The following is a 12,580-nucleotide window of genomic DNA, read 5'->3' on the forward strand; positions in this document are numbered from 1 at the left end:
AGATGCCTCTTTTTTTCTAGCAGACATCCAAATATTCTTTTTCAGCTGTAACTGAGCCTGGCACAGATCGGCACTGTGGCCCCTGGGTTCTGCTAACAATATCTGTTTGGCAATTCAGCTCTGGCTAAGGAGAGGCAAGTAGGGAACCTGTTTTCCAGTGGTCCTTGTGGCCTGAATACATACAGATGAGGAATCTCTCCACCCCCCTTTTGGAGGGTTTTGGAGTCACTGTCTCTCTTGCAGTGTGCTGAATGCGGGCACTCAGAAATCTGGTTCAGGTGTGCTGACCAGTGCAACAGTGGACTTCAATGGACCTCAAAGGTAGGACAAATGGATCTGAGAAAAAAATAAACGTTGCAGACATAATTAGGTCTGGCTTATTGTTTTTTTGACAGTACAATCTTAGTTGCATGTAAAAGTCATACTACAATAAAAGGTACTTGGAACCCAAGAAAGAAGTGCGTATTAGTGATTGCAGAGGCTTTTTAACTGGAGAAAATAGACTATTTAGAGAGAGGGAACCTTTCTACTTCCCAAAACAATCAAAACTTGTCTTTGCTCTCCTTTCTAGAATACAGAAAGATTATTTTCTTTTGGTGTCAGTGGTGTGAATTAAAAAATAATTAAAAGGACTGTAAGTGGAAAGTCCATTTTGCAAGAGCAAAATAGAAATGGCAAATTATTTTGCTGAAAGATAATAAGGATCATCTTTATAGATGATGCATAGTGGAGATCTGTGGCAAGAAGCTACACACAGTGGAAAATATTGGGGTATAAAAATCAGATGAGCAAATAGCAAATTTTGTTAGTGGGCCAGAAATTACGAGAGTATTAGCAGTCATGAGTTTCCAATAGGAATATTGAGAAGTAAAAGCAAATTTGTGCTTTTCTGTCATCTTATAAATTATAAGTGATCATAAAATATAATGCCCTTGAGAGCAGGGTGTGGGGAACTCTGACCTAAGAGACCCTGCACCAGAAGAGCTGCCCTGCAGACTGTCACCATCTCTGGTTGCCCCTGAGAATCTGCCAAGGTGCTGGGAGGTGGCCACACTCCTGCTCTGCTGCTGCTTGGCAGCCCAGGGTTTGTTTCCTCCACAGAAGTCTGAAATTGCTCTAGGGCAGCCTTGAGTCATTCCACAGGATTTCCTTGGACAATGGATTTTATTTCTCATCTGGTTCAAGTAGGGAAATTGTAAAATATAAAGCAATATTGGTAAAAATATTCCTTTACCCAATTAGCCAAACTGTTACTTCCACTCTTCTCATCAAAGAGAACAAGTACCAAGTGTGTGTGTGTGTGATCTCACATATGTGTGGTCTCACATGTGTGTGTGTGATCTCATGTGTGTGTGTGTGCGTGTGTGTGATCTCACATGTATGTGGTCTCACATGTGTGTGTGTGATCTCATGTGTGTGTGTGCTGATAAAGTTCTCCCACACTGTGATGATAAAGATCAGCCAGTATGCTGCAACCATGGAGTAGTATGGCTCTTAGCAAAGCAATAGTGTCTACTGAACCTTCAGACACAGAGGTTGTAAAACTGTCTCATTGTGACCTGTAAATCCTCACCCAGATGGAGCCTTTGCAAAATGATGGCACAGGTATGAAAACATGCCACTTGCTCAAGGCAGACAAGCTCAGAAGCAGATCTGCCTGCAGCCTCAGCAAGTTATGTACCTGTGGCCAAAGGCAAGTGAAGGACTATCGATTTTGTCACCAAGATAAGACTTGTGGCACTTCAGAGGAGGAATACAGCAGAAGCAGAATATTTCTCCAGAAGGAGGTAGCCAAAAATCAGAAAGCAGACTCCTATATGCCTCACTTAGGTTCACCATCCAAAATCACAGCTGCCAAAACAACAAACCTTTGGTGATATATCTGTCATGTCACCAAACCATGAGCCTAAGCAGGAGAGAGAAGATGCTCATGTGCTGTAAGTGAAATGAGAAGCATGACCACAGCAGATAAGAGATGTGCATGTGCAAACAGATCTGCTGGCAAAGCAAGGTGGTGGGAACAGCCAGCCTCAAATATTTCTGTAAAAATGGGGTCAAGCCTAATGATTTTTTCCTTATAGCTGAGAATTTAGTTGTATGAAGCTCAGAACTTGTGGCAGTAGCTACTGAGAAGGGTAGAATGCTTTTATAGGGGAGTGGATTTATAACCAGTGGTATCTGTTGGGTGGTGGTGCAGTGCGAGGACATGTCAGCCTGGAGAGGCCAAGAACTGTTTGCCAGCCCCACCTTATGGCTCACTCTCTCTGAGTGGGACTCCAGAGAAGGGAGTCTGGGAATTTATCCAACACTGTTGCCCACATATTTCCCCTTAAACCTTCTGATGAGATGATTGTATGTCATGAAAAAAAAAGCCTGTGCAGAGAAAGCAGCAGCTGATTGAGCAGATAGAACAGACAGAGCTCTCAGCATCAAAGGCAAACTTTCCCATGACCTGCAGACACAGATTAGGCTGCATGGTGTTTTGTTTTGTGTGACATGAGCTTCATCTACCACTACACTGGTCCCCTGGACCTTCCAAAACTGTATTTCATGAATCCTTTTGCTTTAACCCATCTCCAGCTTCTGCAATGGATGTAGAGAGGAGCATCTCCATGTCCCCATCTCTCTGTAGGTTAACATTTAGAAGCAGTTGTGCTGTATTTAAAAGGCTAAACCCTACTTTTAAGCAGAAAGAAACTCTTGTCACCTAAGAGAATGCAGATTGAGCTGAGGACAGCTATTGTTGTTGTTGGTTAGTGAAAAGCCCTGACACCACAAGCTCCCAGACCATGCACAGCCTGCAAGTGAGCAAATCTGAAAGCCTCTGCCACTCAGACCAGTGAGGATCTTGAGTCCCTGCTCACCTGCAGCACTCATCATGGAGATGCATCTGGTTCAGCTGTAGTTCTGCTCCCAGCAAGCCAAATGACACTGTGCCGGCCTTGTTTATTGTCCCTCTTGGTCTACAAATGTCTCTCAATTTACAAGTAAGAAGATCCTCTCCCTGCCTGCCAGCTCAGCAGTCTCAGCTGGGGCATGACAGACAAGCTGAGCTCCCCAGTGCTTGTATTATCATGGGTAACAAAGGCTCTAACATCACTTCCACCTTGGAGACACTCAGCCCTGAGCTCTCTCTCTCTACGAACAAAGTACTGGCAGATTTGTACCTGCAATTACTTCTTAAACTTTTAGCCATGGATTACACAATAAAATAAAGTCAGCCTTGCCCCCCCGCTTACCCCCCCTAACTGTGCTGGCTTGAAAACTCAGTACAGATAGTAAATACTGAATACACATAGGGAGTATTCAGTAAGCCAGGAAGTCCATGTTTGTCTGGTTACTTTCCACAATAGGAGCACTATATAATTTGATACTTTTCAGTTAATGAATGGCCAAGAAAAACTCACATGTTTAACTCATAGCATTTCTTTCACTGACATTCACTTGCCTCCCTTGAACACTTCCTGGCCCAGTGCAGAGGATGTGGGAGAAATCTTGGTCTCAATGAAGTTGATGGACATACTGGGACCAGAGGTTCTTGAAGGAACAGGGGCTAAAGTAGAGGTCTTCATTTTGGAAATAATCACATTTTATTCTTTCTTACCAGCTTATATACATTAGAAGCAATGTGTAAATTACATTTTTAGCAGGCTTCAGCTGTTACTACATATTGTCAGGTAGGCATTAGTGTTCATGGATACAAAATCCTCAAGCTAGCCTGAATCAGTTACCTGCAATGCATGCTCCCTCAAAGGAAGAATTCACACAGACAAACCAGCCAGTGATGAAAGATATCAGTGAAGCAGTGAGCTCACAGCACTTGAGTCAATGAGAGGCCACAGGGTGAAACTGTTCGTGTATGGGTAGGGGATAGTGGGAGAGGCTGAGCTGCAGCCCTGCTGCTCTGTGTGCCCAGCTCAGCTCACCTGCTGCTCTATGCCCAGCTCAGCTCTGGCCAGCCCTGCTGCCCGAGGGCTCCAGCCCCGGCACACACGGAGCGCTCAGCCCTGCACCGGGCGCTCCTGTCCTGTTTGACACCTCGCTCACAGGGACTCCCTTAGGCAGGACAAGGGGCTGTGCAGGAGCTCTTTGCAGGGCAGCCTCAGGGCTGGAACACAAGTGAGCGACTCTCAAGCCCTTCTCTTCAACCATGGGAACAAAGAACCATCCACCTACAGAATTATTTATTTAAGTTCAAAAGAAGGTGCTATTTTAAGCCCATGGAGGTTGTTTATAGGGCTGTTTCACTCTTGTATTTCCTACATTGATAATATTGCTTTTTTCAGCATTTGGGTCTTCATTATTGTCAAAGTTGCACTTTTTGTTTTCCATGAAGTACCCTGAGCTTTCTTTCTAGAATATTTCATAATTTGTTATAGTTTTCAAATAATATAGACCATCCTCTGCATTTGGTTTCCAAGGTGTTTAAGAAACTAAGATGTTTCTCTTAATCAGTACTTTAAGAAAAAAGGGTCTAGAGGTCACTTTTGACCAAGGCTCATCCATTAGGTCCCACAGGTTGTTGTTGAACACACACTGGTTAACAGGCAAAAGATGAAATGTGCTACAGAAATACAATAGCAGGGCACAACTGGCAGAAGGGTCAAACTTCTACAGACATTCGATGGGGAGCCCATTTCTGTAGCCATTAGGTTCCTTCGGTCCAGAACGAATCCCTCCAGCAGCACCCAGCAGCACCTTTGTTCCTGCAAAGTGCTCCCAACCTCCCCTGAACCATGTAGAGTTACATGGAATAGAAAAGCACCAAGAAGCAATCCAGCATTACGTAAGGAAAACCACATAGCCATCAGCGACTAAAAGGAAGCACAGACTTTTTTTCCATCTATTACTTTCAATAAAAGGTGAGTTGAGCTATTTTCCCCACAGACAATAAATACAGAAACAGGCCTCAGAGCCAACAAAGCATGAGAGATTTCCCCAACTACGGGGGGAATACCAGAGTGGAGAAGCAGTTTCAAACTCCAGCTTGTCAGAAAATCTGCAGGTGCAGGTCAGCCTTTCTGACCCTGATGGACAAGCAAGGAGGAAGAACAGAAGGAGGTGGTGAAGAAGGAGGAGGTGAAAAAAGAGCAGGAGGAGGAGGAGGAGGAGGAAGAGGAGGAGGGCTGCCGAGCCCCAGGCAGGCAGGAGGGATGGCGCTGGGCGGTGGGAGCGCGGGGCGAGGAGCATCCCGGGCTGGCGGCAGCAGCCGGGAAGGTGCAGGTTTGTCTCTTGCCATCCGAGCCAAGAAAGCCCGGCACAATGAAGGAGGTAAAAAGGGCTCCTGAGAAGGAGCAGGGACTCACCTGCTTTGCTTTTCCCGATGCTGCCAGGTGTCTTCCCCGGCAGCTCAGCCGGTGGGGGCGGTGAGAGGCACGGGGGGAGCTCGCGGCGGAGTTAAAGGCACAGGCTGAGAGACAGGAACTGCTCAGCCTGAAGAGCTGCTTTGTTGCTTTCACTGAACTTTGGAATTAAGCAATTTCCACCCCCAGCCCCTAGCTGCCTGCTTTGGGGACTGGACCAGTGATGCCCCAGCTCCTGCCTCTTCCCGGTCAGATCGGGGACGATCTGTTAACCAGCGCTGGCCCACACACACACACAGAAACCGTAAAGGGAGCATTCTCAAAATAACCCCTACTAATTTCCTTAGTCAGACATCCATAGCCCTTCCTGTTCATACTGTATTTATCATCCTGACAATCCTGACAGGTGTTAGAACAGCCTGACTGCCCCACAGGAACGGGCAGGGGTATCCATCATCACACACACCCACAGCAGAGGCCAAAACTGGGCAGAGTTCCTTGTGCTGAAGTTCTTATTTAACTCCACAAGTGACCCTTCTGCCATCTTAAAAAGAAAAAAAAAAATACAAGAAAAACTTAGAACTTGTTTTTTGCTTTAGTCTGAATTTTGGCCTGCTACTTAACACAGTCATCTCTCATCCAACTGAGACTTCTGTCCCTAATGTGCAAAACAACTCTCACTTTAAAATTTTCAAAGGCTTATTAAACCCTAACCAATACAACAAAGGACTGAATAAGGAAGGAGGTGTGGTACCAAGAGCATGTCACCCTCTGCCACATGCTCATCTACAAAACGGCTGCTCCACCTTTCGTACCCCTGGTGTTGCATCAGGTAACCCCTGCCCCTCTCCGAGTTTGCCACTCACCTTTTCTTCACTGCATTGCTGGAGGCTCCTTTCTTGCCCCTGGATTGGAGGTGTTGCCATCCCAAGCGCCCCGACTACCAAGGGAGTGCAGAGGCAACAATACAAGGGGGAAGGGAAAGGGGACTATGAGGAGAGAAAATCACAGTTACATAACTTCACATCGTTAAAACTTCTCTGAACATACACATCATATTCATCCCTTAATTGTGAGAGCAAACCATCACATTACCCATCTATAACACTGAGTAGCTTCAGCATTAACAGCAAATGTCAGCAGTTCATGTGTCTGATGGCAAAGGAATGAAAGAACACAGGATTCCAAAATGATAAAATTATCATAGAGATTTCTTGGAAGCTGATTTTGTTTAGAGTGTATCCTTTCATTCCTAACATCTGCTGTCCCATGGATCTCTCCAGACTGAGCAACAATGACTGAAATCTATTTTAGGTTTCCTGCTGAGCATCAATAATGAAGACTTAGCTGGTTACAGAATCACAGACTAGTCTGTGTTGGAAGAGACCCAGAAGGATCATCTAGTCCACCTCTTAAGTGAATGGCCCATATGAGGACCAAACCCAGAACCTTGGTCTTGTTAGCACCAAGCTAATAACCAGAAAAATGCTGCAATCTCTGAATTTGAACAGGTTTGGCTGTGAGCCAGTGAACACCACAAGCAGCTCCTGTCCTTTCAGACAGGCTGTACATCCTTGTGAAAGAGCTAAGTGAGAGACTGACATCCTTCTAATAGTTCATCAGATAAAGAGGATCTGCATGTATCTTTGTGTGAATGGAGATGAAAAACAGCATAATCAAAGCTCAAAAGTAATAAGGAGTGGTGGACTGCAATAGGACTTCAATAAAAGAAGAAAACAACAATATCTATCAGTGGGCAAATAAGTAAGAAATTAGGAGCAGCAGTGTCTGCACTCCTGCTGAAGGGGCTGGGAGCAAACACATCAAAGTGAGAAGACAAGTCACTATAGATGTGGTCTCTGGCAACCAAACTCACAGGGGCAGTTGGGACCATCTTGTCTCTTATGTTTGCTACACACACTGTCACACTGTGCAGATCAAATGAACACTGCACTAAAGCAATATAATACTCAAAATTTAACAGAACAATCAGGAAAACCTTGTGATGTACCAGAAGGATTTAAATGTATTTAACAGCATTTTGCTAGATTTCATATTGAAATACTGGGAAATGCTGTGCATGGGATATGGAACTATTTCCATGGTCAAGAAAATTTCTAGCTGCAAAAAACACAATGAGGAGAACTTTACATGAAAGGATTTCAAAGACCATTCACTTCATTCTGCTTCCCAGAAAGATCCTTTTACTGAGGGCATGGAAAAATTGAATGTGAGGTTTAATGGTTGTGTCTCCTGGTTCTTTCCCTGTGGTACAGCAACTAAGAAATGGAATGGGAACAGAAACCATTTCTGAAAACTGTTTAGAAATTAAGAGCTTTTTATCATGACAACCCCATCCTTACCCATCAAGACATATGTCCCACACTCCGCAGCACCACCCCCAAAAGGCATTTTAAGTGCAGATTTGCTTGTTTCATTTTCTTTTTCTGCACTGAGAAGTAACATTTCTCATTCTTGAAGGGGAAAAAAATACTGGTTGATTTAATTAAATTTTAAATCTTGATTTCCGAGTGATAAACCAATCAAGATATAAGAGAATGTAGGAATAGAAAAAGAATAATACTCATACATAACTTTATGAGAGACATTTGAGAAGAATTTTTTTCATACAATTAAATTCTGCACTATTCATTTTTATAAATATGCAAAACTGATGGTTATGTGGCTAGAGTATCCCTCTCTCTTTTATTCCCCTACAAAAATATCACTTAGAATATTGAGTGACTCACTAACTTCTTATTATGAAAATTGCTTGAACTTTGGTGGAATTGTTTTGAGAGTATGCAACCATTGAATAGCCCTGTAATGGCCACAGAGTTATGCTGTTTCTGTATCCCTGTCCAGGGGGTACAAAGACACAGAATAAATATACTCTTCATTTGGATTTCTGGAGGTAGTTTGGAATGAATTTCTCACCTGCAGCACTAAATCTACCTATGGAGTCCCCAGCATCAGGAAGGACATGGACCTGTTGGAGCATGTCCAGAGGAGATGCTGCAAGGGCTGGAGCCCCTCTGCTCTGGGGACAGCCTGGGACAGCTGGGGGTGCTCACCTGGAGAAGAGAAGGATCCAGGGAGAGCTCAGAGCCCCTGGCAGGGCCTGAAGGGGCTCCAGGAGAGCTGGAGAGGGACTGGGGACAAGGGATGGAGGGACAGGACCCAGGGAATGGCTGCCACTGGCAGAGGGCAGGGCTGGATGGGATATTGGGCAGGAATTGTTCCCTGGGAGGGTGGGGAGCCCTGGCACAGGGTGCCCAGAGCAGCTGTGGCTGCCCCTGGATCCCTGGCAGTGTCCCAGGCCAGGCTGGGATGGGGCTGGAGCAGCCTGGGACAGTGGGAAGTGTCCCTGCCATGGAAGGGGCTGGAATAAAATGGGCTTTAAGGTCCATCCCAACCCAAACCATTATGGGGTTCTGTGGATAGGAATATTGCCCTAATCACTGTATAGTAGGTGTTGTGGATATTTTTGCCAGCTTTAAAGAACTCCTTACTGGGGCTGACAAGACCTTAATAATGTAACAGAGTAGGGCTGACAGAGCAAAAGAAGCCTCCTCAAGTTCAACAAGACTGAAAAATTCTTCCCCTGGAATCCCCATGCCAGAGTCCATGAAGCCCATTAATGTTCTCTGTCTATATTAGTGCAACCCCATGCTGTGAAGCAGACTGAGCTAGAAGGGGCAGCAGGCCAACTCTGGCTGCTCATGTCGTGTTTCCTTGTAATCCTCCACACAAAAGAGACTTTCCCTGCCCCATGCAGAGGAAAACATGGAACATTTGAATGGCTGGGCTGGATGGTTGGCACTGCAGAGCATGAGACATACCTGACTCTAACACAACCTGCTCAGGAACACCTGTTGGGAACAGGGTGATTGCTAGGAGCCACTGGAGACGTGTAGCACACTCTTCTGAAAGCTGCATCTTTTTCCAAGGAACTCTTTTAACTGAGAGCAGTATGCAGAGGTGATCTAGAGAGTCAAATCTATCTTGGAGGTGAGACTGAGAAACCATGAATATGGGAATTGAATTTAAACAGAAAAAACAGAGATCACAATACTCTCTATGCCTTGTTAAAGTTCCCTCAAGAAGAAAAACAGGAGAGATTTGCAGTGTAGCCAGGTCCTAGGGTCCCCAGGTGGTTCAAGAACTCCCCAGTTAATCACCTGCACAAGTCAGGGAATGAGCTGATTTGAAAATGGTAATTGACTGAATATATTCGCAAAAATGTATTTCAGCACTGGCACAGGAGATCTCCAGGTGGGAATTTCAGCTTGCCCTGAAACCGACCTTCAGGCAGCACCTGTGCATAGAGCAATCCCTGTAATTAACTGAGCCTGTCCTGGCTGGAGAATGTGGAGAATTCAGCCCTTCCTTCCAGAGCTGCCTGAGGCCAGGCAGCCTGGGGGGTTTTGCTGTACAACTCAGCAAGGCTACAGAGATAAAATGCTTGTGAATAGCCCACACAAACTGTCCCTGCAGATGCAGAAATGCTCACGTAGGACAGATCTTTAGCAAGTGCACAAGGTAGTCAGGAGGGGCTTGGAATGTGAAGATCTTCATCAGTGATGGATCTGCACCTGTGGCTCTGTGAGAACTGTGGGCTCCACCACAAGTGTTCAGCAGGCCAGCAGTTCAGTCAGCAGCTCCTGTTTGAATGGTGCCATTCCCCATTAGAGCATCACTTTGTGTCAAGACCTATAATATGGGCTCTTTACAAAAAAAATCCAAAACCAACTCCCACTCCCTCCCCGCAAAAAATAAAAAAAAAAAAGGAAAAAAAAAAGGAAAAAGGAAGCAACACCACCCCCCCACCCCCACAAACCAACCCAAACCCACAAAACCCCAAACAAATCTCTATCCTTGCCTATTCAACAGATACAGGATACAAGAATGTAAAAATCACACAATTGGTTCATGCTGTTCAATTATGCAGATGTATGTCTAAATCTAGAACACCAGGAACTGTTTCAAATAATATGAGGTTTACAATACTTTAGGATAAGCTTTGTGGCCAGATTGTATCTTTATGTTTACTACTCTCTACTTAAAATGAACCATGTCTTTCTGGTTTTGAACCCACCTTTTCTGAAAGGAAGCAGCTCTCTCTTGGTTCCTCAGTGACAGCCCAGAGGGAAAAGCTGTCTTGATGCAGCTAGTTTTTTTAGTGGGTTGGATTTTTTGTGTGTGTGTGTGTGTTTTTGTTTATTTGGTTTTGTATTTGTGTGTGTTGTTGTTTTTTAGAGTTAGATATCACAAGAAATTTCTCAATTTCCCTCTTCCCAGCTGCATTGTGTAATTAGAAGTGAAGTGCAGGACATACTAAGCATAAACACAGGGTAGAATTGTACCTGTCGTCAGTTTGCACCATTCCTGGATACACCCATGATTTGCCTTGTAATTTGTTTTTTAGAAAAGGGACTCTTAGTAAACTCCATTCTCAAGCAACAACATTTCAACATGCAATAGAGTAGTTAAACCAAATTTATCCATACAACTGATTGATCACACGACTTTAAATGGCTGAGGAGGCCCTGGCACAGGGTGCCCAGAGCAGCTGTGGCTGCCCCTGGATCCCTGGCAGTGTCCCAGGCCAGGCTGGACATTGGGGCTGGAGCAGCCTGGGACAGTGGGAGGTGTCCCTGCCATGGCAGAGGGTAGGATGGACTTTAAGGTCCTTCCAACCCAAACTGTTCTAGGACTCTGTCAGGGTTACAAAAGCCAGGGAAAGAGATTATTTGTGCAGATCATGTGGTGATGTCAAACAATGTTTCTGATATTGAGCAAGTTTTAAGAATTTTGCATGGAATCCAGCTCATGGTGGGAGTTGTACACAGTGATCTTTAAATACCAAAGGACATTTTATCACATCCTGGACCAAACAATAAAAAACGTGTTTCAAACTTAAGGGTGATATAAAATAGCAAAACTCAGTTCAAAAATTAAGTATCTTTATTTGACACTTTTTGAAAATTTTTACAGTTTTAAACTAAAACCGACTAAAGGAAATTCCAGTGTTTTTAAAAGCAAAACAGAAGAAAAAACCTAAACTACTGCAATTTGACTAGCTAACCAGTCATTTTCAAGTTTGTTTTCTTTCACTATATCTATATATGCCTTAAACAGGCTTCATTATTCCACAGAAAATTCACTCTGCAGAAACCCTTGGGACATTTCTCATCTCTTTGCCTTAAGATTCTGCCATCCCCATTAATTTTGAAATAGGGTTTTTTCCATGTTACATCGCAGAAGGAAAGCTAATCTACATCTGGTCACTGGAAATCCTATGTATTACAATGTACTTACATATATAAAAATATAATATATTATGATGCACTGTGCAATTGGATACAAGGCTGTAATTCAGCCAGAGGGAGGGCTGGTATCAAAACCATAAAGATACATACAGATATAGGGTGGAAAAGGCCACCCAGACTGAACTGAAAATCTTACTATGGTAAGACGTAGAGTTTTGGAAAAACAGAAATGTTTGCTAAATTTTTTCTTTTTTTTTTTTTTTTTTTTTTTTTTTTTTAGTACTTGGAAACAAACTTGCTTTTTTGCTTGGTCTTCACAATGGTTCTCTCCTAGTGTCAGCACACCAAGGGATCAGTAAGGTGACAGTCAGTTCTTTGTTACTACTTGCAAACAATGACAGCAGAAAAAACCCTTGCACTAGAGACAGAAGATACTTGTATCATAGACAAAAGTTCCAGAATTACTGATTTATCTGTCCTTGCAGGTATCATGCAATATGCACGATTTTGCAAGTCATCAGTAGTAAGCAGCCTGTGTGAGGGGAGAGGGGCCCTCTTCCCATAGGGAACTGACAACCCCACAATCAGCTACAACTGTGAACCTGATCCACGTGGTGCATGCCACAGACAGACTGGATTGACAAGGTCAAGGAAATACAAGGTAGGAACCAGGGAATGGGGGAAGGATTTTATCATTTTATCAGTATCACTGACTACATCTCTACAGAGAACTAAATTCCTCATTCTTTATATCCATCTGCACTTCATTTCCATAGCTTGTTTGAAATTTTTTTTGTAGGAAAAATACTCCAAGAAAGTTTTCATACCAGTCTCCTACACTGGCCAGCTTCCTTAGCTGCTCTTTTTTTGGAGGAAGGGGTTGTTTTTTAGTGTGGGTTTTTTTCTCTCTAATTTAGAAAAAAAATTTATTAAGGGGCCAAACTGCATAGATCTTAAAACAGCAAAAATATAATACATTGGATCAAGAGAAAATCTTTCCTTCAG

This window comes from Oenanthe melanoleuca, chromosome 28, assembly GCF_029582105.1.
Source record: "Oenanthe melanoleuca isolate GR-GAL-2019-014 chromosome 28, OMel1.0, whole genome shotgun sequence".
Lineage (NCBI taxonomy): Eukaryota > Metazoa > Chordata > Aves > Passeriformes > Muscicapidae > Oenanthe > Oenanthe melanoleuca.